At 39.1% G+C, this 25,877-nt stretch overlaps 1 protein-coding gene across 4 annotated transcripts in view; it reads right to left on the bottom strand.

The window, feature by feature from the left end:
• Nucleotides 1–25,207, bottom strand: part of PPM1B (protein phosphatase, Mg2+/Mn2+ dependent 1B) — an 88,901-nt gene extending 63,694 nt beyond the window's left edge. For 2 of the 4 annotated variants that reach the window (XM_077915250.1, XM_077915257.1), the window contains exon 1: nucleotides 23,871–24,299. The gene's annotated coding sequence lies outside the window, so the exon portion shown is untranslated. Of the gene's footprint in view, nucleotides 1–23,870; nucleotides 24,300–24,662 lie in introns of those variants that run through there. The other 2 variants (XM_077915251.1, XM_077915253.1) reach the window with 2 other exon arrangements.
• Nucleotides 25,208–25,877: the final 670 nt, after the last annotated feature.

The following is a 25,877-nucleotide window of genomic DNA, read 5'->3' as shown; positions in this document are numbered from 1 at the left end:
AATGGGAGAGAACACGAAAATGAAAATGGGGGGAGCTACTGAAAGTTACAGAGAACCATTAATCCCACCTCCCCTTCTAGTCCACATCCAGAAAAGTTTCTGCCAGACTTTTTACCCCAAACAAAAAAAAGTGTTCTTTTCTCAAGAAATTTTAAATGTAAAATTTTAAATGCATATTTACAAAGCAGCATGAACAGATAGGTCAAGGACAATCAACCATGTAAGGAAACCCAGCAGCATGAAAGGCAAAGAGCTGCGATGATACCACTGTTATGGGAATTACAACAATGAAGAGAATTTTTTTAAATGAGAAATCAGAATCAGAGATTCAAAAAGACACTATAGAGGCGCCTGGATGGCGCAGTTGGTTGAGCATCTGAGTGTCTGACTCTTGATTTGGTTCAAGTCGTGATCTCAGCATTGTGAGATCACACTGGGCATGGAGCTTGCTTAAGATTCTCTCTCTCCCTCTCCTTCTGCCTCTCTGTCCTTCCCCCACTCATTTTCTCTCTCTCTCTCTACCCCCCCCAAAAAAATACTGCATCTTGCTTCCACAAAATAGGAACAGGGTGCTATGAAAATGGAACAAGGGGGCAGCCTGGGGTGGGGGGGTGGCTCAGCGGTTTAGATCCACCTTCAGCCCAGGGCCTGATCCTGGAGTCCTGGGATCGAGTCCCAGGATCGAGTCCCAGGATGGGGTCCCACATCGGGTTCCCTGCATGGAGCCTGCTTCTCCCTCTCTCTCTCTCTGTCTCTCATGAATAAATAAATAAAATCTAAAAAAAAAAAGAGAAAGAAAGAAAGAAAGAAAGAAAGAAAGAAAGAAAGAAAGAAAGAAAGAAAGAAAGAGAAAGAAAGAAAGAAAGGAAGGAAGGAAGAAAATGGAATAAGGATGAAAAATTGCCCTTTGGATTTAAATAAATATATGACTGTCCCCACCACTCCCCTGTCAATAAAAACAAAAAACAAAAACACACACCTCGCTCAATGGTTTTTCCGCTCAATGGTTTATATGTGTAACAAATACAAAAGAAGAAAAAAAGGTGAACAACACACAGGTTCAGTCCAGGCAGTGCCACAACAGACCAAATACCTATTTCAGAACAGAGAACAAGAGAATAAATTATCAAACTAATAAAGAAGAAAAACAATTTCTCACAGCTGAGGGAAGATAGAAGTAATCAGATTCAAAGTCCACTGCTTGGGGGAGAAGTGGGGTAAAGGGAGGGACACATGTTCAGACAGATCACTGTGAACTTTCATAGGACCAAAAATTAAAATCTCTTAAAAGCTTTCTGTGACAATGTGGTAGTTCCCCAGAAAGTAAAAATAAAACCAAATGATCTACAATCCCACTTCTGGGCACATATTCAAAAGAATTAAAGCAAAGTCTCAGAGATATTTGCACACCCAAGTTCACACTAACATTTCGCAACAGCTCAGAGGATGAAGCAACCCAAATGCCCAATGAACAGATGAACAGATACACAAAATGTGGCATATACACATATAACTTATTATTATTCAGCCTTAAAAAGGAAATCTTTTGAGTCACTATATTGTACACCTGAAACTAACATAACACTATATTAACTATAGTAAGTAGAATTAAAATAGAAAAAAAGGGAGTGGGTAGGGAGGGAGGAAATTCTGACACAGGCTACAACATGGATGAACCCTGAGGACATCATGGTAAGTGAAATAAGCCAGTCACAAGAAAGACAAATACTGTATGATTCCACTTATACGAGGTATGTAAAACTAGTCAAATTCACAGAAACAAAAAAGTAGAATTGTGGTTACCAAGGACTGAGAGGATATAGAGGAGTTGTTGTTTAGTGGGTATAGAATTTGTTTTGCAGGACTCCTGGGTGGCTCAGCGGTTGAGCGTCTACCTTTGGCTCAGGGCATAATCCTGGAGTTCCAGGATCCAGTTCCACATCAGGCTCCCTGTATGGAGCCTGCTTCTCTCTCTCTCTGTCTCTCTCATGAATAAATAAATAAAATCTTTTAGGAAAAAACTTAAGAGGGTAAATTTTATGTGTTTTTTAAGCATAATTTTAATTAACTGTTCAAGCTTTTAGAGATAAGAATGAAGCTAGAAGGTCATCTGAATCCAGGGGCGCCTGGGTGGCTCAGTGGGTTAAGCATTGGCCTTCAGTTCAGGTCATGATCCCAGGATCCTGGAATCAACCCACATCAGGCTCCCAGTTCAGCAGAGTCTGCTGCTTCTGCTTCTCCCTTTCCCTCTCCCCCTGCTCATGCTCTGTCTCAAATAAATTAAAAAAAAAAAAAAAAAAAAAAAAAAAAATCTTAAAAAAAAAAAAAAAGAATCCAAATGACATGGGACTTCTCATCAGCAAAACTAGATGACAGAAAATTCCTTTGTACTTCCAAATCAGAAAATTAAATGATAATGTCTAACTTAAAACAAAGAAACCACTGGGGCACCTGGCTGGCTCAGTCAGTAGAGCTTGCACCTCTTATCTCAGGGTCATGTTCAAGCCCCATGTTGGATGTAGAGCTTGCCTAAAATAATAATAAATAAAAATTTTATTTACTTTTTAAAAAATATTTTATTTATTTATTTATTTGAGAGTACAAAGCGGGGGAGAGAGGAGAGAGTGGGCTCTCATATAAGCAGGGGGGCAGGCAGGCAGGCAGAGAGAAAGAGAGAAGCCAACTCCCCACTGAGCAAGAAGCCTGACACAGGGCTTGATCCCAGGACCCCAGGATCATGACCCCAGCTGAAGGCAGATACTCAACTGACAGAGCTACCCAGGCACCCCATAAATAAAAATTTTTTTAAAAATTCATTAAATAGTTGTATAAACATTTTAGTTAAAGATAATGGAAGTAATTACCGGAAAAGCCCATAGATATTATCAAAAACTTTCTGGAGATACTTATTTTCCTCACTATAAGCCTTCTATACAAAATTTTTTTAACTTTAAACAGAGCACATATTAACCTTTTTTTCATTGCTATATATATAAAAGTATTTTTACTGACTGCTCACTTAATAGATCACTGAAAGTTAACCTTATTTTCATACTGCATTCCATTATAAAATATGAAGCATATTTTTCTGAATTAAAAAAAAAAGTCAACTATTGGGGTGCCAGGGTGGCTCAGTCAATTAAGCATCCTACTCTAGATCTCAGTTCAGGTCTTGATCTCAGAGTTGTGAGTTCAAGCTCCCAGTTAGAATCCATACTGTGCAGTCTACTAAAAAAAAGAAAGAAAAAAAAAAAAAAAGTCAATTGCACAAAATGAGCATGGAGCCTACTTTAAAAAAAAATTTTTTTTTTTTTTTTTTTTTTTTTTTAAGAAAAGAGGGGGCATCTGGCTGGCTCAGTTGGTAGAACCTGCAACTCTTGATCCTTGGGGTCATGAGTTCAAGCCCTATGTCAGGCATGGAGCCTACTTTAAAAAACTTTTAAAAAACTCAATTGTAAAGATAATAAAATGACATTTAGAAATGAAGACATCTAAGGCAAAACAAATTTACAGGAAATATTCTTGCTGATAACAAGTAATAATTATAGCATTCATAACAGCAGTACTTGTATGTTACATTCAAACTAGCCAGAATAAAAAAAAAAAAAAAAACTAGCCGGAATTACTAAAACTCTGTAATTCAATAGCAGGAAAAATAAAAAAGAGCAGAAACAGCCCACAAGCTGATTAATTTTATGTTGTGGATTGTAGGTCTTGACCCCTGGCTAAGTACCTTAGACTTTTAAAGGCTTTGAGGTTAATTAAGTATCGCTTACCTTTCTGAGTCAGATGATCCAGGTTTCACAAGTCTGTAAAATTCTCAGCTATTATCTCTTAATATAATGTGTTTCCTCAGTGCACTCTATTCTATGTATTTGCAGTTAAAAGCAAGGAACCTAGAGCCAAATTGCCTTGACTTGCATTTATCTCAACATGCTAGGTGACCTTGGTCAAGTTAGCTAACCTTTCCTGTGCCTCAGTTTCTATCAAACATGGGGAATAAAACGTACCCTCAGAGAGTTGTGAGAAAATTTAAAAATCTAATACAGATGAAATGCTTAGTTAGAATGGTGCCTCTTTCTATTTTCACATTTTAACTGAGGCCACATATTCTCCTAAGGGTTATCAAGAAATGTTTCTACAATGCAGCCAAGTACTCTTCACTACCAGCCTGTTGCTAGACACAATGGCAAGATTAACAACTTTTACTTGTATATTATGCTGCTAAAAGTAATGATAGCATGGGCCACATGGCTGGATCAGGCTACAGAGCACACAACTCTTGACCTCAGCATTCTAAGTTCAAGCCCCACACTGGGTATAGAGATTAAAAATAAAATATTAAAAAAATAAATAAACAGGAATGCCTGGATGGCTTGGATGGGCGACTGAGTCTTAATTTCAGTTGAGGTAATGGGATCCAGCCCAGTGTAGGGCTCTGCACTCCCTGGGAGTCCACTTAAGGTTCTCTCCCTCTCCCTTTGCCCCTCCCCCTGCTTGTGGGCACATACCCTCATTCTCTAAAATAAGTCAATCTTTTTCTATTTTTTAAAGATTTTATTTATTTATTCATAGAGACACAGAGAGAGAATGAGAGGCAGAGACACAGGCAGAGGGAGAAGCAGGCTCCATGCAGAGAGCCTGACGTGGGACTTGATCCAGGGTCTCCAGGATCACGCCCTCGGCTGCAGGCGGCACTAAACCGCTGAGCCACCCGGGCTGCCCTAAAATAAGTCAATCTTAAAAATAAATGATAGCAGTAATAAAATCCATAATTAGAGCCCATGCTCTAAATGATGCTTGAAAAGTCACATGGCACAATACCAATCCAGAGCCTAAAAGAGCAGATTTTTTTTTCCAGAAATACCTGCTTCAAATCCTAAATACTAGTATCCACTTGAATAAGAAGCAAAGAATACTTTTTACTTCACTAAACTCACAGAAACAGAACATCTGGCTCTCATCCTCCCTTTCAATTCTTAAGTTCTCTCTTCTTCCAAATCAATTCTGTTGAACTGTAGTATTAGTGGCATTTGCTTAAGATTTCTGAAATAATAACAGATATGGAAAGTTCACAAGGGTTTACATAATTGTTAAATTGATACTTTTAATATTTTTTATTATAATAGTTGGCTAACTAGGCACTGACCACACCCAGTTCCAGTAATAAAGAAATGTAACTGGGAATGGGAATGGGAATGGGAATACCAATTAATCCAGCTGCAAAGCTAGCGTTTGATTTGGATCGTTCATGCATGGTGCCCCCACGTCTTTCCAACTAATTCTAATATCTGCTTCCCTTCCAAAACAAAACAAACAAAAACACGAAGAATCTCCCAAAGGCTGGAAACTATAGCTCTAGATTATGAAAACAAATCAAGTCAGTCACAGATTTTGTAATTTTTAATTTTAAGTAAGATCTACCAGGTCTGACAAGAATTCACATCTTATTCTAATTCAAAAGCACAGCTAAAAATTTCAAGTTTGGGGCAAGGGTACCAATTTTTAATCCCTCCCCTAGCCTTTCAATAAGGAAAAGATAAGTCATGAAGTGGAAATAATTTTTTGTTGTAGCTATTTTAATGAGAAAAAAATTATCACTCTCTGGATATGTATAGCATGGACTAAAAATTATACTACATCCATATTTGAACTATGAATAATATGCATTCAGTTTATATTACATTGTCAACTTTGACAGCGATGTTCTAAGTTGAAAACAATGATATTTAAGATATGCAAGAAAACATCTGCCACAGATTTTACATCCAACAAAATTTGATTTCAAGTATAAAAGAGTGTAAACAAACTCATATGAACCTGTAAGAACTCAGGAAACATTGTTCCAATGAATGCTTCCAAATGAACCTGACTTAGAGATAATGATAGAAAGATATTGGGGCTACGGAGGAAGACAAGAAATAAGAGGAAGGTCTCCCAAAGGCCAAGAGCCAGACTGTTGGAATGAATGACCTTGGGAATGGCAGAAACCTCATTCCCAATGGCCATCATCACCATTAGCTCAGATCCATGAGGCACTGCCTGCCATTGTGGGCTGTCAAAAGCTAGGAATGCCAGACTCTTTGGAACCCAGAATCTATTATGGGTCATGGAATCTGCAGAAAGCCAAGTCATGCCCTCTTCTTTTAAATCACCATTCTTCCATTCAAGACTTCTTTCTTAACATTAAAAAAAAAAAAAGTATGAGCTTTAGCACAAAATAGCCTTGAATCAAATGCCAGCTCAACCACTTACTATGTGATGACCCTGACCTAATTATTTAATTTCTAAAGCTGTGATATACCCATCTAAAAGACAAGAGTAATAAAAGCACCTACATTACAGAGTTGTCGTAGTAAATGAATGAGAGTACAGGTTAACTCTGTAGGTCAGTGCTGGACATAAAGTAAGTGCTTTAAAAGTACTAGCTATCATTACCATTATAATCCATAAATCAAACCTTAGTCTATCATAACCAACTCAATGCATAAGTAAAATCAGATGTAGTCAAATAACAAAGTTATAATTTACATCCTAGATCAACTATCCACATATAAATTGACAGAGGAGAAAATATCTGACGTTTAGAGGATGATTATCCTACGGATAACATTTTGATCTCTCAAATTTTTCCAACTAGGCTCAACTATAGGTCAGTATTTCTTAAAGGCTTTTTCATTACTGAAATCCTTTCAGTGACTTCCAAAACCAGCAAACCAGAAAAAAATTATTTAACTGGATATTACCAGAATGTTTTCGTTGATTACATATATTTACTTATATGTCAAATGCAGTAAAATCGCATATTAATCTCAGTTACATTCTCTTACATATAAACTCCCTGTCAGACACATCAAGGGGTACCACCAATGTTAAAGGTCTTTACTGTCAAAAAAAGGTCAATTCACTCGAAGAACCTCAGATTGTAGTCCAATCCATAAAATTCCATTCTGCCATCCAACTTGTTCCAGTTGAAGACCTCTAGCTATTGTTTTTACGTATAACAAAATGCACCCATTCTACGTGCATAGTTTGATGAGTTAAGTGTAGATACTTGTGTAACCACAATTGCAATATAGATACAGAACATTTCTGTCACTTCAAAAAGTTCCCTTCATGTCCCTTTGAAACCAATCTCCCCTGAACACGACTTAGACAACCATTCATGCATAGTTTTGCCTTTTCTAGAATGTCACATAAATGTATATAGTATGTACCCCTTTCTGTCTGATTTCTTTCTGCAAAATCTATCTCCATGCTGTGTTTATCATTAGTTTGTTCCTCTTAACTACTTCCATGGCTTTTAAAAATTTGGAGGTCTTAATAGATTTGAAAGACGATGGAGACACAAAGGCTAAGGAAAGTAGTTTAGGCCTATATAAAGACTTATCACCAGCTACCTGCATGTCTCTGTTAAAAGCTTAATTTTTAAAAAAAAATTTTATTTATTTATTCATGAGAGACACAGAGAGAGAGAGGCAGAGAGACAGGCAGAGGGAGAAGCAGGCTTCATGCAGGGAGCCTGACATGGGACTCGATCCCGGGTCTCCAGGATCAGGCCCTGGGCTGAAGGTGGCGCTAAACCGCTGAGCCACCCGGGCTGCCCAAAAGCTTAATATTTTAAGGTAAAAGAATTATTTCCCCTTGACCATAATATTAAATTAATATTAAATTATTATTATAATATTAAATTTTTTAGCTACTGTTGCTGAAATCAGAGGGAATTCATGTCCTATCTTTATTTGACTATGTGGATGATGAAATAAGAGCTAAATGTACCTTGAACTTTGTCATGATCTTCTGCTTGATTGTTTTACTACAAGATTGATTTCAAACATATTGACAGCACCTTTTTAACTTCAGCAAAGCAGCCAAGAACTCAAATAAGCACTCTTCCTAATCCCAACAGTTTTTCAATTGGCAATGACAATAAAACTGCAGAGCTACAGGATTTACTTCTAGTTGTTCTCTGTCCTCACCTCCCTCCCTAATAAATGGTTCCAGATTACAAAAAGCAACTTAAGAAAAAAAAGAATCAGACAGCATAAAGTTTTAGGAGGCTTTCAGAGTCAATTTTATTGATAGGTTTGAATATCTTTAGTGCCATGTTTATAAGTAGTTAGTGAAGTGATACAGAACATAGCTCTAATGCATCATTGTAGTCCTAACACCCACAAAAGTGAATTTACTTTTCCCGGAAGCAACTTCATAATATGGTATGACCAACATATCTAGAATATTTCATATAGGGAATGTTTTTTATAACATAATACATAACCATTTCATAACAAAAATCACCAGAACAACTCAAAACACTGATGTCTTTTTGGTAGAATCAGCTCCTCATTCTTTAGTCTGGCTCTAAAAAGGAGGCCTGTCAAGATAAGGTACTTTGTTACACTTCACACTACAGATTAAGGTTCCTGAAACTCTTTCCACTTCTGCTGACTTTCCAAACACAAAACTAACATTCATGCCCATTCCTTTTCCTTTGGCCTCCAAAATTCAGGAGGGAAGATGGTTCCCCAAAACAGTAATTAGCCTTCAACCCAAAACAGTATCTGCCCTTTGATCCAATCTCATTACTTCAGATATCACTTTTTAAAAAATATTTAAGTAATCTCTACACTCAACATGGGGCTCGAACTTACATCCCCAAGATCAGGAGTCACATGTCCTACCAACTAAGCCAGTCATGACAGTGCCTCCCTCTTATAGCTGTCACTTCTATACTGACTTCTCAGATTTTTAATCATTAAGCTTGGCTGTTCTATGTATCTCTTCAAGCGAAACATACCCAAAATCTTCACCTCTGCACCCAAACCACCTTCATATTCCAATCTATTTGTAGTCACTATCTATTAATCTTTCTATCCCTAATCCTTCTTCTAGTAACTAAGGCTAGAAACCATAAATCATTTATATAAATCCAATCACTACAAACCAAATCACTATGTTCCACCAAATCTTCCTTTTAAGCATCTCTTTTATCCTCCATGCTAATCCTGAGCATCACTATCTGTTGTCTGGATTATCTAACTGCCTCCTAGTTGGTCTTGCTGACTTCAATCTACCCTGCAGATTTACTACCAGTTTCATTTCCCTAAAACATACCTTAAGCATCCTAAAAAGATGTAGTAGCCATCCATTCCCCCAAGTGACACTGAGTACAAAACATCTAGTCTGGAACCCTCCTCTATAACCTGCCCTGCCTAGCCTTACATAGGCCAAGTACATTATTCACACCTTAATCAACTTGTCCTACCTTCTTTTAGTGAACTGAAAATCATTCAAGGCACCCAAATCATTCAAGGCGTCTAAGAAATAATACCTCTTTGTCGCCATCAGCCTCTCAGCATCCCTATATATAGACCCATCCATATTCCTTGACATTTTTGCCTTCCTTATCCTTCCTATCCTAACTAGTGACTCTGACACCTAGCACCTACTAAGTAAAATACACATTAAAAGATACTTCTTTAGGAAAGGATAGCCTAGTCAACCATTACAAAGTTCACAAAAATATTAAATTGCAGAGACTCAATGTTCTATTGGAACACTGATTAACCTGTCATCTACTGTAACGTATTAAGTACAAGCAGTTCTTATTTCCAACAATTTTTTAAGTGTTTAAAGTAATTTTATTAATTATTTTTGTGATTCCTAGCTTTTATTGCTTTTACTTTCCAAATCAACCAACATTTCTAAGCATGGCCAATTCCACCATTGGTGACGTAAGTTTCTCCTCAAGGACTTTGCTCATATATGGGAGGTTAGGTTTGTACTTTGCATGTTACTTCTACTGATATACTTGGCCACACCATTAGGAAATCTCTTATCACTGCCACCACAACACACCAGAACCTCCACACACTCATGTACTGCTTCCTCAGGAATCTGTCCATCTTAGACATGAGCTGTATTTCTGTCACTATCTCCAATGCCTGTGTAAACTCTCTGTCTGACAACGGGGCTATTTCAGTGGTGATTTTCTATCAATTCTACTTTTGGTATTTCACATTTTTTTTAAAGATTTTATTTATTTATTCATGAGAGACACACAGAGAGAGAAGCAGAGATATAGGCAGATGGAGAAGCAGGCTCCCTGTGGGGAACCCGATGCGGACTCAATCCCAGGACCTCAGGATCATGACCTGAGCCAAAGGCAGACACAAAGCCACTGAGCCACCCAGGTGCCCTGGTGTTTCACATTTAAAGCACAGAGTCAATCACACCCATTTACTGCAGACAGAAGGCACACTAACGAATTTATCACTTGGTCTGTTTCCAAATGTTCTACATTAAGCACCACTAATTCCCACCTCAGTCTACCCCTGTAAGCCCGTTTGAGGACATCTTTGGTTCTAGACCAGAATCTATTCAGCTTAGCTCTTCCTAGGAGGTCTTTGGGCTTAAGAGTTAAGAAAAAAAAAAAAAAAAAGAATTAAGGAAAGGAACAAGACTAAACTGAGCAAAAGTAGGAATGTATAGAGGAAAAGAAATAAACACAAAGGATTGTTTACCTTAAGTATAGAGCAATCACCTTTTCCTCCATCCCCCATATTACCATTCAAGTACTTCCAAGCATTTACTTCAATACAAATTATTATTGGAGTTATTTTAAAACTACCTTTAGAAAAAAAAAAAAACAAACTACGTGTAGATTAAAAATGAGGTGGGCTTGGGCCGCCTGGGCAGCTCAGTTGAGTCTGCCTTCGGCTCAGGGCATGATGATCCCAGCGTTCTGGAATCGAGTCCCGTATTGGGCTTCTTGCAGGAAGCATGCTTCTCCCTCTGCCTGTGTCTCTGCCTCTCTCTCTGTGTCTCTCATGAATACATAAATAAAATCTTAAAAATTTTGGGCTTTTTGTTTTTTTAAAGATTTTATTTTTAAGTTATCTCCATACCTGACATGGGGCTCCAAGTCACAACCCTGAGATCAAGAAGAGTCACATGCTCCACCAACTGAGCCAATCAGGTGCCCTTAAAATGTCTGAGTCAGGGGCAGCTCAGGTGGCTCAGCGGTTTAGCGCCACCTTCAGCCCAGGGCCTGATCCTGGAGACCCAGGATCGAGTCCCACATCGGGCTCCTGGCATGGAGCCTGCTTCTCCCTCTACCTGTGTCTCTGCCTCTCTCTCTCTGTCTCTCTCTCTATGTATGTCTCTCATGAATAAATAAATAAAATCTTAAAAAAAAAAGTCTGAGTCATTTTATAGACACACCATCTAATTAATCCCTAAAAACTCTTAAAAACAAAACAGAAACACCAGCATTCTAATGGCTAAGATAATCTGCATTTATGCAAAATCTGCATTCTAATGGCTAAGATTTTGTTATTAAGGAAAACAAATAAATAAAAATGAGGCACCTGGCTGGGTCAGTCAGTGGAGCTTGCAATTCAATCTGGGGCTTGTAAACTCCAGTCTCACATAGAGGGTAGAGATTACTTAAAAATAAAATCTTAAAACAACAACAACAACAAAAAAAAAAAAAAAAAAAACAAGAAAACAGTAAGACCAAATTATAACAGCAAATACACACAAAGAGAAATTCAAATGACCAGTAAAACATATGATAATGTTCACCCTCATTAATAATAGGAAAATGCAAATTTCCTAATAGGGAAAATGCAAAATTAAAGTCACAGTCAAACAGTGCTTCTCTCATTAGAGTGAAGAAAAAAAAATTCTCAATACCGAATGTAGACAAGGACATAGAGCTGTGCTGTCTGATACAATAGCTAGTAGCCATATGTGACTAGTAAGAATCTGAAACGTGGCCAATCCAAACCAATCCAGACACGCTGTTAAATATAAAATACATACCCTATTTCAAAGATTTAATAAGAAAAAATGCAAAAAACTCATTAATTTTTATCGTCTACATACTGAAATGGTATCTTAATAAACTAGATAAAATATTTTATTAAAATTACCTTCACCTACTCCTTTTTGTTAAAGCGGCTACTAGAAAATTTTAAGTTACATGTATGGCCAACATTATATTTATATAGGACAGTACTGATATGGATAAAGAGCAACATAAACTTTTGTATACCACTGGTGGGAGCATAAATTGTTATACCCACTTTGGAGAGCATTTTGGAAACACCTTGGTAGGTTGTACAATGAGAAAAGCCTCCAATTCAGCAATTATACCCCTAAGTATGTGCTCTAGAAAAAGTCTTTCACAACTGAAAGACAGGTCAATTGCATTTTAGCGCCATTGTTTACAATAAAAAAATAATCCAAATACTCAGAGAGACTAGATTAAATGCATTATAATCATACAATGGAATACAATACATATGCAATACTATTAGAAAGAGGGGAATAGAGCAACAAGGAAGAACTTCGCAAAAATGTTAAGTGAAAAAAGCGAATTGGATGAACAAGTATTCCACATAAAAACTATAAAATCTCTTAAAAGAGTAGTATATGCTATTTAGACACATACACAGAGATCATCTATGTGAGGGCAGGCACAAGATTCGGGACGGTGGGAAAGAAAGGATGTAATCTGTGAAGGTAACAGGATTGCAAGTATGCTGGAAATGTCCTCTATCCTAAACTAAACTGGATAGTGGGTACTTTGGTGTTCCTTATTCTCTATAACCTTTTTTTGACATCTGAAGGATATCTGTTTTTTTAACATATGATTTTATGGACCATGTACAGAACCATACTTTATTGTTTTGGAGATATAAAGAAAAGCTTCACAATTTTCACCACATTAAAAGCAGTCAGACCTTGAACATCAGGTTGCAGAAGCTACATATAAATACCAATTATGTGAACACCAAATATATAAACACCAATTTTATACCTCTACTACCACTACAATGAGAAAAATGGGACTATATATATATAAAAATCAGGGCTCGGCAAAACTTTTCTTTAAGGAACTGTAAATGTTTGGGGCTCTGCAGGGCCATATGGGTTCTGTTACAACTACTCAACTTGCCATAGCAGTGGGAAAGCAGCCATAGACAATATGAAAACAAATGAGCATAGCTGTTCCAATAAAGATTTATTTACAAGAACAGGCAGGAGACAAAATTTGGCCAACGAGCCATAGCTGGGTGACCCCTGTCTATATCCATCTTCAAAAAAAGAAATCATGAGGTGCCCAGATAGCTCAGTTGGTAGAGCATCTTACTTTTGATCCTAGGGCTGTAGGTTCAAGCCCCACACTGGGTGGAGAAATTACTTAAAAAATTAAATCTTAGAGACTCCTGGGTGGTTCAGTGGTTGAGTGTCTGCCTTCGGTCACAAGAGTGATGTCCTATGTCTCTGCCTCTCTCTCTGTTTCTGCCTGTATCTCTGTCTCTCCTGTCTCTCATGAATAAATAAATAAAATCTTAAAAAAAAATCAAATCTTAAAACAAATAAAGAAAAAACAAACCACTAAATCTATTAAGTAAAATTCTGAAGGAGAAATAGATTTGCATGGTAACAAAATATGCCACAATTTACCTGACGATCACAAAGGAGAAAATATTCCTTGTCCATGGGGACACCTAACAATCACCAACTTCACCTGTGACCAAATTTAGACCCACTAAATCTTGTGACAATCGGGCATTTTGTGCATCCTGGTGTGATGTAATATGAAATAGCATCAACTACAAAGCACCTGGCCAAAATACTTAACCTGAACTTAACTCAGTCTTTAATCCTAATTTAACAACCTACAGAGAAGAAGTAAGTTTTTTAAAAACACCTCAAAAAAAAAAAAAAAAAATCAGACAAATTTTGAATACAGGACATTTTACAAGATAATACACCTCTTCAAAAAGAGGGTCACTTTTTAAGTAGCTGTTTCAATTTAAAAGAGAACTGAGACACAACAGCAAATGCAGTACAACAGTGCATGATCTTCAGTGGAACTTAGTGTGGAAGGGAAAAGCTATGTTAAGTCATTTTTTACCCAAATGGGTAAATCTGCATATGGATTGGGGATTAGAGGACTCCAGGCATTAGATAATAGTGTATGTATGATGACAGTATTGTAGGTAGGAAGAAAATATCATTTTAGGGGGAGATTCATATTTAATAATTTAGAAGTGAAGTAACACATGTCTATAATTTATTTTTAAATGGTTCAGCAAAGGGTAGCCCCGGTGGCTCAGCGGTTTAGCGCCACCTTCAGCCAAGGTGTGATCCTGTGATCCCAGGATCGAGTCCTGCTTCCTGCATGGAGCCTGCTTCTCCCTCTGCCTGTGTCTCTGCCTCTCTCAGTTTCTCAAATAAATAAATAAAATCTTAAAAAAAAAAAAAAAAAAAAAAGGTTCAGCAAAGATTATATAAAGCAAATATGGTAAAAATACACTGTTGAATTTCAGTAGTGGGTATGTAGGTACTCCATAAACTGTTACAATGTTCTGTAGGATTAAAATTTTTCACACACTAAAAATTTTTTCATAAATATAGCATTATGTCAACATGCTTCTACAAAAGAATTTTTCATAAAAAGGCAAAATGCATTACAAGATTATTTGTTAGCTTATTAAATTTTATTCATCACTCTCCTCAAAATACTAGTTTTAAGTCTCCCCCAAAGTTCTCAAGGTATATCAAATTTGACCCAAAATAAATTCTTCTCAAGTTCAGTGATCTGGATTTTTTTTTTAAAGATATTATTTATTTGACAGAGATAGAGAGCACAAGCAGGGGGAGTAGTAGAGAGAGAAGCTGGCTTCCCACTGACCAGGGAGCCCCATGAAGGACTCCAGGATCATGAACTGAGCCAAAGGCAGACACTCAACCGCTGAGCCACCAGGTGCCCCAAGCGTCTAGTTCAAGAGAAGAAATGTAAACCTCTCTCCCCTCCTCCTTCTCCCTAGTCTCCTCCCATTAAAAATACTGTTTCTGGGCGCTGGACTGGCTCAGTCAGTAAAACAAGTGACTCTAGATCTTGGGGGCATGAACTGAAGCCCCAGGTGGGGTGTACAGATAACTTAAAAATCTTTTTTAAAAAATTAAAAAATAAATAAGTTTTTAAAAATTTACATATTATCATTCACTTTACAAATGAGAAAACTGAGATTTAGAGACATTAGATAACTTGCTTTAAGTTACCCATCTGTGGAATGATGGAACAATTAATTCAAATCCAAGTGGTCTAACTTTAGTGTCAACACTCCCAATCATCCTCCTCCTTTTGAAGCTTTTTCCAGAAACATAACCCACTCCAAGTATACAGCCTTCTTACATTTAATATATACTTAACAAACATACACAAGTAAGTGGTGCTAAGCATCCTACACTATTACCTAAATGCATAAAGTAGCAAAAATTCAGAAATACATATCTAAGTGTTGACAAGAAGCCTCCCTCATGCATGTTTGTGAATAAGTAATTCTATAGGCATAGAATGGTTTTCATTCACATGTGACTAAGATCCTTCTTAGTCTTTATTATTATCAAAGCATTACTCTGAAATAATAAAGTCCTAAAACCATATTCTCCTAATGTCATGTCCATTTGGCCAATTCTTCTGACCATTTTTCAATTGGTATACCCCTGAAACTACTGCTGTATACCATCTCCCAAACTTTGCTAGCAAAAATATCTATCAATTAAATATCATACTTACCTTTGTTAGATGGTTTTCAGTCCTTCTAAAAACATAGTTATTCCAGCTAGCTCTCTAAAATTAATGATGCATCTCCTCTCCTTTCTATTCAAAATATACTTTATATTTGACTCCATAATTTACCCACACAATCTACGCCTGAACAAAAACGAAAGACCCACCTACATGAACTCTAGTCTGCAAGGTGATCAGAAAGTTCAAAAACAGAGGTATTATTTTAACATTCTGTACTGGAACATCAATAAACCACTTACTGTATGCATCTGCGCTTCTAAACGTGGTGGCCACCCTGTACTTAAATAAAAATCAAGAAATCAGACAGAGACGGAAAAAGCAAGATAAACCAAAAGCACAAGAGTAAATAACCTGATCTAAAAAATAAACCTATCACTGAGAAAGAGACTCATGAATTAGACTAAAAGCAACAATGCTATCTAAAATATCACTAATCCTTCCAAACTTCTACTTCCCTTACAAACTAGAGTTAGACTGCATAAAACAAAAACAAAGGAAAAGTATAACTGAAAACTAATGATATACTAAGGTAAAACTTATCATTTCAGTTTTACATTTTGCTTCAAAACACTCCAGAACAGAGGGATACAAGATATTAAACTCCGTTCCCTTACATTTAGGACTTCAACCACAAAAGCTTTAATAAAATTCTGTACTATATAAATGAAACCAGTTATAAGAAATAATTTAAGATATTAGGAAAGGCTTTATTTTTTAATCTAAAATGTTGAACAGCTTAGTGAACCTGGTCTGAATTACAGCACTTAATTTAATATATTAAAAAAGTTCAAATTTTGGGGCACCTGGGTGGCTCAGTCAGTGGAGCATGACTCCTGGTTTTGGCTCAGGTCATGATCTTAGGGTCGTGGGATCGAGCCCCATGATGTACTCAGGTTCTGCAAGGAGTCTGCTTGAGATTCTCTCCCTCCTCCTCTCCCTCTACCCTTCCGCCACTCACACTCTGTAAAATAAAATCTTTTTTAAAAAGTTCAAATTCTTCCGCACATCAGCACTTTGATACAAGTGATAAATACAGTCACAAAAATATATTAAAAGTGAAACTAGTAATTTGAAGGCTGAATTTGGGTGCTATAAATGAAGTCTCTCAGGTCATGAATGGAACCAGTGTTCATTTTTATATTGAGGCACTGAAATAAACACAAGTTGATTTGCTTTAAAATAAAAAAAATCTCAATTCACTGCAGCAAGCAAGATCACGAGAGTCTTACTCAATGCCTCACAAATGAAAGCAAAAGACTATTATGTATTAAGATAAAAACAAAGATCAAAGATCTCTCATGCTTATCTGAAGTGTGCAATGTTTGTGCAAACTCAGGAAGAGACATTTTTACCAAACTGGATCATCACTAGAAAAGGTACATGACAGAAAGTAGAAAAATAAGCACCTGCTTCATATCATGCAGTAAGACATCCTCATGCAGAAATTTATAATGCAGGAAAAACAAAGGCACAACTTCAAGTTCTACACCACAGCTCTAGAAGGGAAGCAGTAACAAATATATAGACCAATTTTAGCACAGTAAACTAAGAGACAGATTGGCTCCATCAGCTCTCTTCAACAGAACTGTCAAATAACCAGAAAACACAAGTAGCAGTCACAAATCAGCAACAGTATTTCCAGACACTAATGGCCAATCACCAACCTTTAGCTGTACTCACAAAAGAGCACAAACAGCAACAGAGTTTTTTCTAAACACTAACGACAACATATATTTTATAGGTGCATCCCAAGTTACTTAAACCAGTCCTGTTAAAAAGTCCTGTTTACCCTACTCCCATTATCCTACCTTCTTCCATTTTCCTCTATAGGAACTCAATTTATCCAAGTTTGGGCAGTAAATGATAACACCTGAAGGCCTCAGCTTCCCTCATCTAATTTCTATATTTGGCTCACCTTTTAATCTTAGGTACAACAATATTTCCCCCTTCCTACTTCCTCTTTCCATGTATCAGTTTTTGTCTAGTTACAGAAAAACTCTTTTTTCCTTCCCTATTATTTTGTTAAAAATGGTAAAGCTCTGTGCACCTGGGTGATTCAGTAGTTAAGTGTCTGACTCTTGAAGTCAGGGTCCTGAGAGCCCTGCACTGGGTGTGGAGAGCCTAATTACAAACAAATAAATAAATAAAGCTCTAGGGGCTCCTGACTGACTCAGTCAGTGGAGCACATAACTGCTTATCTCAGGGTGGTGAATTCAAGCCCCACCTTGCTTGTAGAGCTTACTTAAAAAAAATAAAAATAAAAATAAATAAAAAAAATAAAACACCACGAAAGCTCTAATCACAACTTCTGAGGGTAATATGGAAAACACCATACACATCCCAAATTTTCCACTCCTAATTTCAGTCATCCACAAAGGGAGTACAGTTGTAATGTAAATTAAGGAAGTGTGTTTGCTATCAGAATGTAAAATCTTTGAGGGCAGGGATTTTTGTCTGTTTTATTCAGTCTCCAGCCAGAGGATGGTGCCTTGCATATTATAAGGCACTCAGAGAATGCCAGAATAATGGCTGGGAATGGGGTGGCTACAGACTGAATATTATTAACTACATAAAATGCTTTACTTCTCAGTGGGATGGTAACCTGCAGTAAGTAAAGTAAAAGGAAGCCGCTTATATCTGAACTTGATCTCCCATACATTCTATCATTTAGAGTTGCTTTGAGTTCATTATTTCCTTTCTGCAAAGGACTCAGAAGGAGGGTCACCTGTATTTAATAGGTAACACCAGTTCATTAACTCAGAGTTGAATGCTTTAATGAGAAGAGGGGAAAAGAAACATTCTTTCCCAGGATAGGTTAAGTACCCATGAGCAATATGGACACTCCTAGATTCTCCTACTTGTAAGAACATCTATTAACTGTCCTTTTTCAGTGTTAAGAGTGCGCTTTTACATACCTACAACAAGAAAATAAAATGCTATTAGACTTAAGAACCAGTGATATTACTCTCAACCTTTAAAGTGTTTTGAAATCCTTCAGAACGTCAAAAATCACTCTATATATCCTTTATCAAGCCTGCTTCTTGGGTCTGTATTATCTATCCAACAGAATCTATTCAACTTAATTTTTTCATATATTACACATTTGACCATACCTAGTAATAACCACATTTAAAAAATAGTTTCCCACGAAGGAAAAGATTTTTCAAGTTTCTATCATAAAAATGCACTTATCATACACAACATATTTTGAAGTGGGGGGGCGGGGGGGCATTCTATGTAGACAAAAAGCCCAGCAATACTAGACACAGATCTTATCCTGTCTACACCACCACCAATAACTGGTCCCATCTCTCCAGTGAGACAAGTTCCTTAATATTCAATAGAAGTCTTCCAATAGGAAGTCTTCCAATGTTCATCTCTCTCTCTCTCAATATCAAACCATCTACTTAATAGTCTTCTAAAGTAAATGAAAAAAAGCTTTAAATTGGTGAGCTGTGCTTTAACTGTCATAAACCATGGTAAATTTGTTCTAATATATGAACAAGTTAAAATACCACAATTGATTGTTAAACTATTGAGTTCTTGAACTTAAATAAGTTATTAGAAAGGGTATCATTATAAAAGGTATATGTCATGCCAAGAAACAATAAAGATATTGTAGATATGGTCACAAGTTAGCTGTAGTTAAAAAAGAAAAATATTTACTTGAGAACTCCTGTGTGTCATGACTTACCATAATTCAGAGCAAAATGTTTACATCTGTTATTAACATTAAATTGAAAGGGAGAAATAACACACCGTGAAATTTGAATGAAAATTAAAAAAAAAAAATAATGATTTACCTTAGGGTATTTGTTTCCTAGGTTACTAGATGATGCTATAAAAAAATCTCATGATCTTTATGAAATCTGAGATATTAAACTACAATATATAGACTACGTTTTTGAAAACTTCATTCTATCAAGAATTTAGTAAAGACTTATTTTTGTCAATTAATATTGATTCACCTACCTGATCAAATCACTCAAGTTAGTCTAAATGGTGGGGTTTTTTGTGGGGCCGGAGAGGATATAGCTTAAACATTGAGAAGTGTAACTCAAGTCCAGTCTATGCAAAGGTTAAACCACATTAGAAATGTTTCATTTTAAAAAAGATTCCAAAACGGCAAATCAGATATATTAGCATACTTAAATCACTCTAGAAGATCAACTGATTTTAAATCAATGTTTTAGTATAACAAGTATTATCAACAAAAACAAGAATAAAACAAAGATTATGAAGAACCTTTTCACCTCTACATGTTAAATCAGATGCTAGAAGATGATGATAGGCCCCATCCTTTCATGAATTTTATGACAGTCCAGCAAAAACTACAAAAACCAATATTCCCCAAATCTACCCCATTTCCCTTCACTGTTTAGTTTGAGCATGGATAGTGGGATGGAAAGACAGATTACATTTCCAGAGTGTACCTAGTATCTGAGAATTTTACCTCATATCCCCAATTGATCAATCTCCTAAATCCACAATTCTACTGATGTGATATATAAAATATATTCTACAGTAAAACTTTAAAACTCCTAACACATTATTTGGTTCCAACTCAGATTCTGAAATTAGTTCACTAAGAAAACAATTAAAAGAATCAAGTACAATATGGGGGAAAAAACAAAATAATGGCTATCCAGAAATAACCATATTCCCCCCAAATTCGCTTACCGCTAACCATAATTTCATATTTTATGCTAAGTATTACTTGAATAAATTTTACTATTCAAATTCTGGAATTTTTTTTTAACTATTCTAACACTGACACTGTCAGTTGTTTCCCAACTAATTTTTGCTTAAAATCAATGAACTGTGAAAGGTATATTTCACAGAAAAAGTAAAATACCACGTTGTATTTTAATAAGTTAATTTTATTCACTTTACCTTATGAAAGACCACTACAGAATGAGCATTTTATGAGAGACCACTACGGAGTTAGAATTATACTATTTCACTTCTTTCTAGCCTAGGCAATGTCATAATAATACTTTAAAATAGTTACAAGTAGGGATCCCTGGGTGGCTCAGCGGTTGAGAGCCTGCCTTCGGCCCAGGGCATGATCCTGGAGACCGGGGATCGAGCCCCACATTGGGCTCCCTGCATGGAGCCTCCTTCTCCCTCTGCCCGTATCTCTGCCTCTCTCTCTCTCTCTTTCTGTCTCTCATGAATAAATAAATAAAATCTTTAAAAAAAAAATTTTTTAAGTTACAAGCAACATGCAATTTTTCATACAATGTGGTTAATATGTGTAACTAACAATAAAAGGAGGGGGTCATTCACTGTCAGTATCATGTGCAATAAAAGAAATGTTTACCAACCCATTGACAAGGGCATGTTTAAAAACTGAGGCAATGATAAAACCATTGTAATGAATCTCCACAAACACTGAGCTACATTATGGCAAATTCTACTCTTCCAAGAGTCTATCAGCACCAAATTTTAATTCAAAAGTCTTCATATAATCTTTCACTATAGGAAAATAAATTTTCAACAAGAACTTTTTCTGACCTTTACAATTTGTAAATGAGATATTCTTAGAAGCACAGCTATTTAGATGATGTAATCTTAAGGGAGTTGGTAATTATAATATGTTAATTACTAACATAAAATATTATTTATTGCCATGACTATCAGACAAACTTTAAAGCTTTCACCTATTGCTGGAGTCTTTACAGAAAGCAGAAACCTGGTATGAGAAAACAGGTATTGAAAGCTCTCCTGGTCACTTCTAAGAGAACTAGGCCATGAACAAATTCAAAGGATGATGTACAAAAACTGAGAAAAACTTAGTAAATGGGTATGAAAGATTACATAAAAATACTACTCCACGCTGATAAAGCAATATAAAAAGCCACTGCAGAAACTGTGATAAGACTTTTATGAGAGCAAAACTAAATGAAAGGGGAAAAAACAAGCACCATTAAAAGAAAAAAAAAAAATAAGGGCAGCCCCGGTGGCGCAGCGGTTTAGCGCCGCCGTTTAGCGCCGCCTGCAGCCCCGGGCGTGATCCTGGGGACCCTGGATCGAGTCCCACGTCAGGCTCTCTGCGTGGAGCCTGCTTCTCCCTCTGCCTGTGTCTCTGCCTCTCTCTCTCTCTGTGTCTCTATGAATAAATAAATAAATAAAATCTTTAAAAAAAAAAAATAAGACATTGAGAGAAAAAGAAAACAATTAAAACAGGATTATCCCTGGAAAAAAAAAAAACCCGTTGACTTAAAAAAACAAAAACAAAAACCTGTTCTAAATACTAAATTTTAAAAGTTCAACTGAAACAACACAGTGCTCTTTCAGGAGGCCTACAAAAATATTTCTTCAAAAAATTACCATTTTAATAGTATAACTTCAACCATACTTTTTAAAAGCCTGTACACTTGGAAAAGACTATTATAATAATTACAATAACTTGTCCCTCTTTAGAAATGCTCTATTTAAAAGTAGGCCAACAATAGGAACTTTGCTATTACACAACAGAGAAAGTAAATGAAATAATGTCCATTAACATTCAGCGTGGATGGCATGTTTCTGCACCTCCTAGAACATATGGACTTACGCTATCTGCCCTGAAAAATCTACCACTTCTACATCCGTGCAGTAGCTCAAATAAAATGAGTTCCTGTGTTAATCCCACAGTAAACCTCAGTAATTCTCACATCACAATTGTAAACGTTTGTTAACAGAAAAAGAATGTTTTTCCCAAAATAGCTACATATCACTAAGACTACTCAAATTCCTAAATAATCCTTTTACAAGACTCCTGCCAACTTTATTTTGATACATTAAACATGTGGAGCCTATTTTAAAAGGTCTTTAACTATGACTTCTCGAAAACCGCTTCCTAGTTAGTCGTTCATATAATGTCTTCTTTTTAAAGTTTTCACGTCCTTTTTAAGCCGACTTGAATACTGATGAATCTGGGCCGACTCTTCCAAACGCTTAAGAAGCAGTTTTGCCAAGTAAGACGGGCAAAGGTTCTGGATCTGCTAAACTCCACATTAGAGGTCAGGCAACTTAAAAAAAAAAAAATGAAATAACTATTCTCAACGTTCACTGAATCTTTCGTTTTTAAAATTACCTCGTGTTACTTTCACATTTAACGTTTAAGAATACAACCTTTAGTTGTTGTTGTTGTTGTTGTTGTTGTTGTTTTAAAGGATATTAGGCCCAGTTAAATTAAAAATAAAATAAAATAAATAAAAAACTGAACTGTCACTATAAAGCTGATTAGTCTACTCTTAAAGGGTCTCTGGAAGATCTGGGGTACCGGCTGTAGAAGTTTCATTTAAAGACTTCTCTGTTAAAAAGAATGACATGCGAAAAGGATCGCTTGGGAAGGGAAGGGAAGGGAAGGGAGGCGAAGGGAAGGGAGGCGAAGGGAAGGGAGGCGAAGGGAAGGGAAGGGAAGGGAAGGGAAGGGAAGGGAAGGGAAGGGAAGGGAAGGGAAGGGAGGCGAAGGGAAGGGAGGCGAAGGGAAGGGAAGGGAAGGGAAGGGAGGCGAAGGGAAGGGAAGGGAAGGGAAGGGAAGGGAAGGGAAAGGAAGGAAAGGGAAAGGAAAGGAAGGGAAAGGAAAGGAAAGGAAAGGAAAGGAAAGGAAAGGAAAGGGAAGGGAAACGAAGGGAAGGGAAGGGAAAGGAAGGGAAGGGAAGGGAAGGGAAGGGAAGGGAAGGGAAGGGAAGGGAAGGGAAGGGAAGGGAAGGGAAGGGAGGCCCGGAGTCGGCTGAGAAGAAAAGGGGCGATTTAAAGCCACTTTTCAGAAGGAAGGAGGTGGTGAGACGCACGGCCAGAGGAGCGAGAAAGAAGATTTAACAAGGAAGTGAAATGGAGCGCAGAGTGGGGCAGAAGCTCGGAGGCAAGAGCCGGGAAAGGTAGGGTCTCGTCTCCCAACAGGCGCGATCCAGGAAGGGAGGGGTTAAGGCCTGGGGTGGCCCCAGCGTGGCGGCGTGAAGGAGATGCTCGCCGACTCGGAGGCCGGGCACCGCAGCTTACTCGCAGGCGCTGGAGCAAAGTAAAATTCCCTGCCCCGAGCCTCTCCCGGCCTCGGCCGAGCGCGGAGGCGGCGGCTGGGGAAGGGGCCCAGCCCGGAGCCAGGCCCGGCGTCCTGCTCGCCCAGGCTCCCCGGCGCCCGAGCCAGGAGGCCAGGACCAGGCAGGCAGGGCCCACGCCCGCAGCCGGCGGCGCCCCGAAAACGGTCCGGGGCCTCGGCGCTGCCCGCGAGCCGTTTCCCCTGCGGCGGGGCGCTGGGCGGCCTTACCTGGGGCGAGGGAGGGAAGCGAGGTCGAGGGCGTCCGCAGAGACCCCCTGCTGCACTCCGCCCGGGCCTCCGACCGAGGCGCGACCCTGCCTCAGCCGCCGCTGCCCCGTCGGGCTCTCGGCCGCCGCCTCCGCCGCCTCCGGGGCTGTTTACACCGTCGGGCCCCGCACGCCGCCGCCGCCGCCGCTGCCGCCTTCTCTCCACCCTAGCGCCGTTGCCGATTCGGCCGCCGCCACCTCCTCCGCCGCAGCCTCGTCTCTCTGGAGCATCTTCCAGCCACCGAACCCTGAGAAACAGAGACTCCAGCCGCGCCGGCAGGAAACTCCCCCGCAACTGCTAGGGGGACCAGGCGGTCAGAGCACCGGCGGCTTTTCCGCCATTGAGCAGCAGCCGCTCCGCTCCTTCTGCAACCCCCTCCCCGCACCCTGTCCTCCCCGCCCCCCGGCGGGCCCCGCCCCCAGCCCCCGCCCATCGGGACGGTGCAGCCCTCGTGTCGCACCTGGTTGGCCACGCGGCCCGTCAATCACCACCCTCCCTCCCACTTCGGCGGCTCTCTACCGCCGTACTTAGCTTTCCCCGCCCACAATGCCCCGCCTCCCGGCTCCTGATTTCCTATTGGGCCCCAGTGACCACCTTCAATTGGCAAGGTCAACTATCCATCAAACACCGCCCACTGAGCGAGACCCAACCCTTCATTACCATTTACTTTACCCAGCCCCGCCCCTGGGCGTCAGGGACTGACCCACGCTGCCAGCCATAAGTAGACATGGCCATCAATCAAATAACGCCCACCTGCGCTCCGCCTCGCAAAGACCGAGCCCTAGCGATTCCCTTTTCTTATTGGCCCAAAGGGCGACTTGAACCCTCAACCATTGGCTTCCAGTGCGTGTCCGTCACGGAACCAATTTCCAAGTCCGTCACACTGGCTTTTTTTAAATGAACGCGCAAAAGGCGGGGAAGTATCCGAAAAGCGATTGGCCAGTCCTCGAAAACGGTCAAATCCAGAAAGTGTGTGCGGATCCTTCCCGTCCTACGAGAACCATGCCCCTCTCTTTTTTGATCCCTAAGCCTTGCGTAAGACAAGCGCCATCGAGGAGCCAACGCGCTGTGCAGTTATAGGTGTGGAAGCCTAGTCCCACCCGCAATCGCAGGGGGCTGGCTGCTGATTGGCTAGCAAAGTCCTGTTAGGCGCTCATTGGAGGATACAAACGCCTCTCTGGGGCTCGGAGACGGGAAGGGAAGGCGCAGGCGAGGCTGAGAAGCGGTCCGGGGAGAGGCAGTTGTTTTGCTCCAGCCAACGGGTGGGGCGGACGCGGGAGAGGGAAGCTCGCCGCGCAGGGCTGGGGCGGGGGGGGGGGGGCGGGGAGGGTGCGCGGAGGCGAAAAGCCCGGATGTTTCCTAACAATGAAATCATCGCCGACCAATCAGAGCTGCTGAGCTGGGATACCTGCCTGACCTGTCCTGAGTGGGAAGGGAATGAGTTAGTGAGCGGGAAATTGGGCTGTCGGAAGAATGTTGCAAAGCCAAGTGGAAAAAGGGAACAGGTGATGCCTTCAAGAGGACTCTGCTGTGATGGGGTTATTTTTATTCTTTCTAGGCCTGCAACGCCTGGCGCTCAGCCCTTGACATTTCCGTGTTTTGTTTCTCAGTCCACATTGATTTTTACAACTCTCGGGCCTAGTCTTTGACATCCATTCGTTTGTTCCGCAGTTATTAAGCGCCTGCTATTTGGCAGGCACTGTTCCTAGAACTGGAGATACAGAACTAAATTAGGCAGTCCCAGGACAAGATGATAGGTGCTACCGTTGGCACGTGCAAGGGATAGTGGTGAATAAGGGATGGTCCCTGTGGATAGGTTTATGGAAGAAGGCTTCACGAAGAACAGGGTGAGTCTAGAAGGAATGATTCTATAGGCAGAAGAGGGACGTGGACAGGAATCGTTCAGCAATGGAATTAGACTAACAGGTATTGTTAGGTTAATTCCCCGCAAAGAAACTAAAGTGTAAT

The sequence above is a fragment of the Canis aureus genome, chromosome 11 (genome assembly GCF_053574225.1).
Source record: "Canis aureus isolate CA01 chromosome 11, VMU_Caureus_v.1.0, whole genome shotgun sequence".
In the NCBI taxonomy this organism is placed as follows: Eukaryota; Metazoa; Chordata; class Mammalia; order Carnivora; family Canidae; genus Canis; species Canis aureus.
This window is presented reverse-complemented; position numbering and strand designations above follow the sequence as displayed.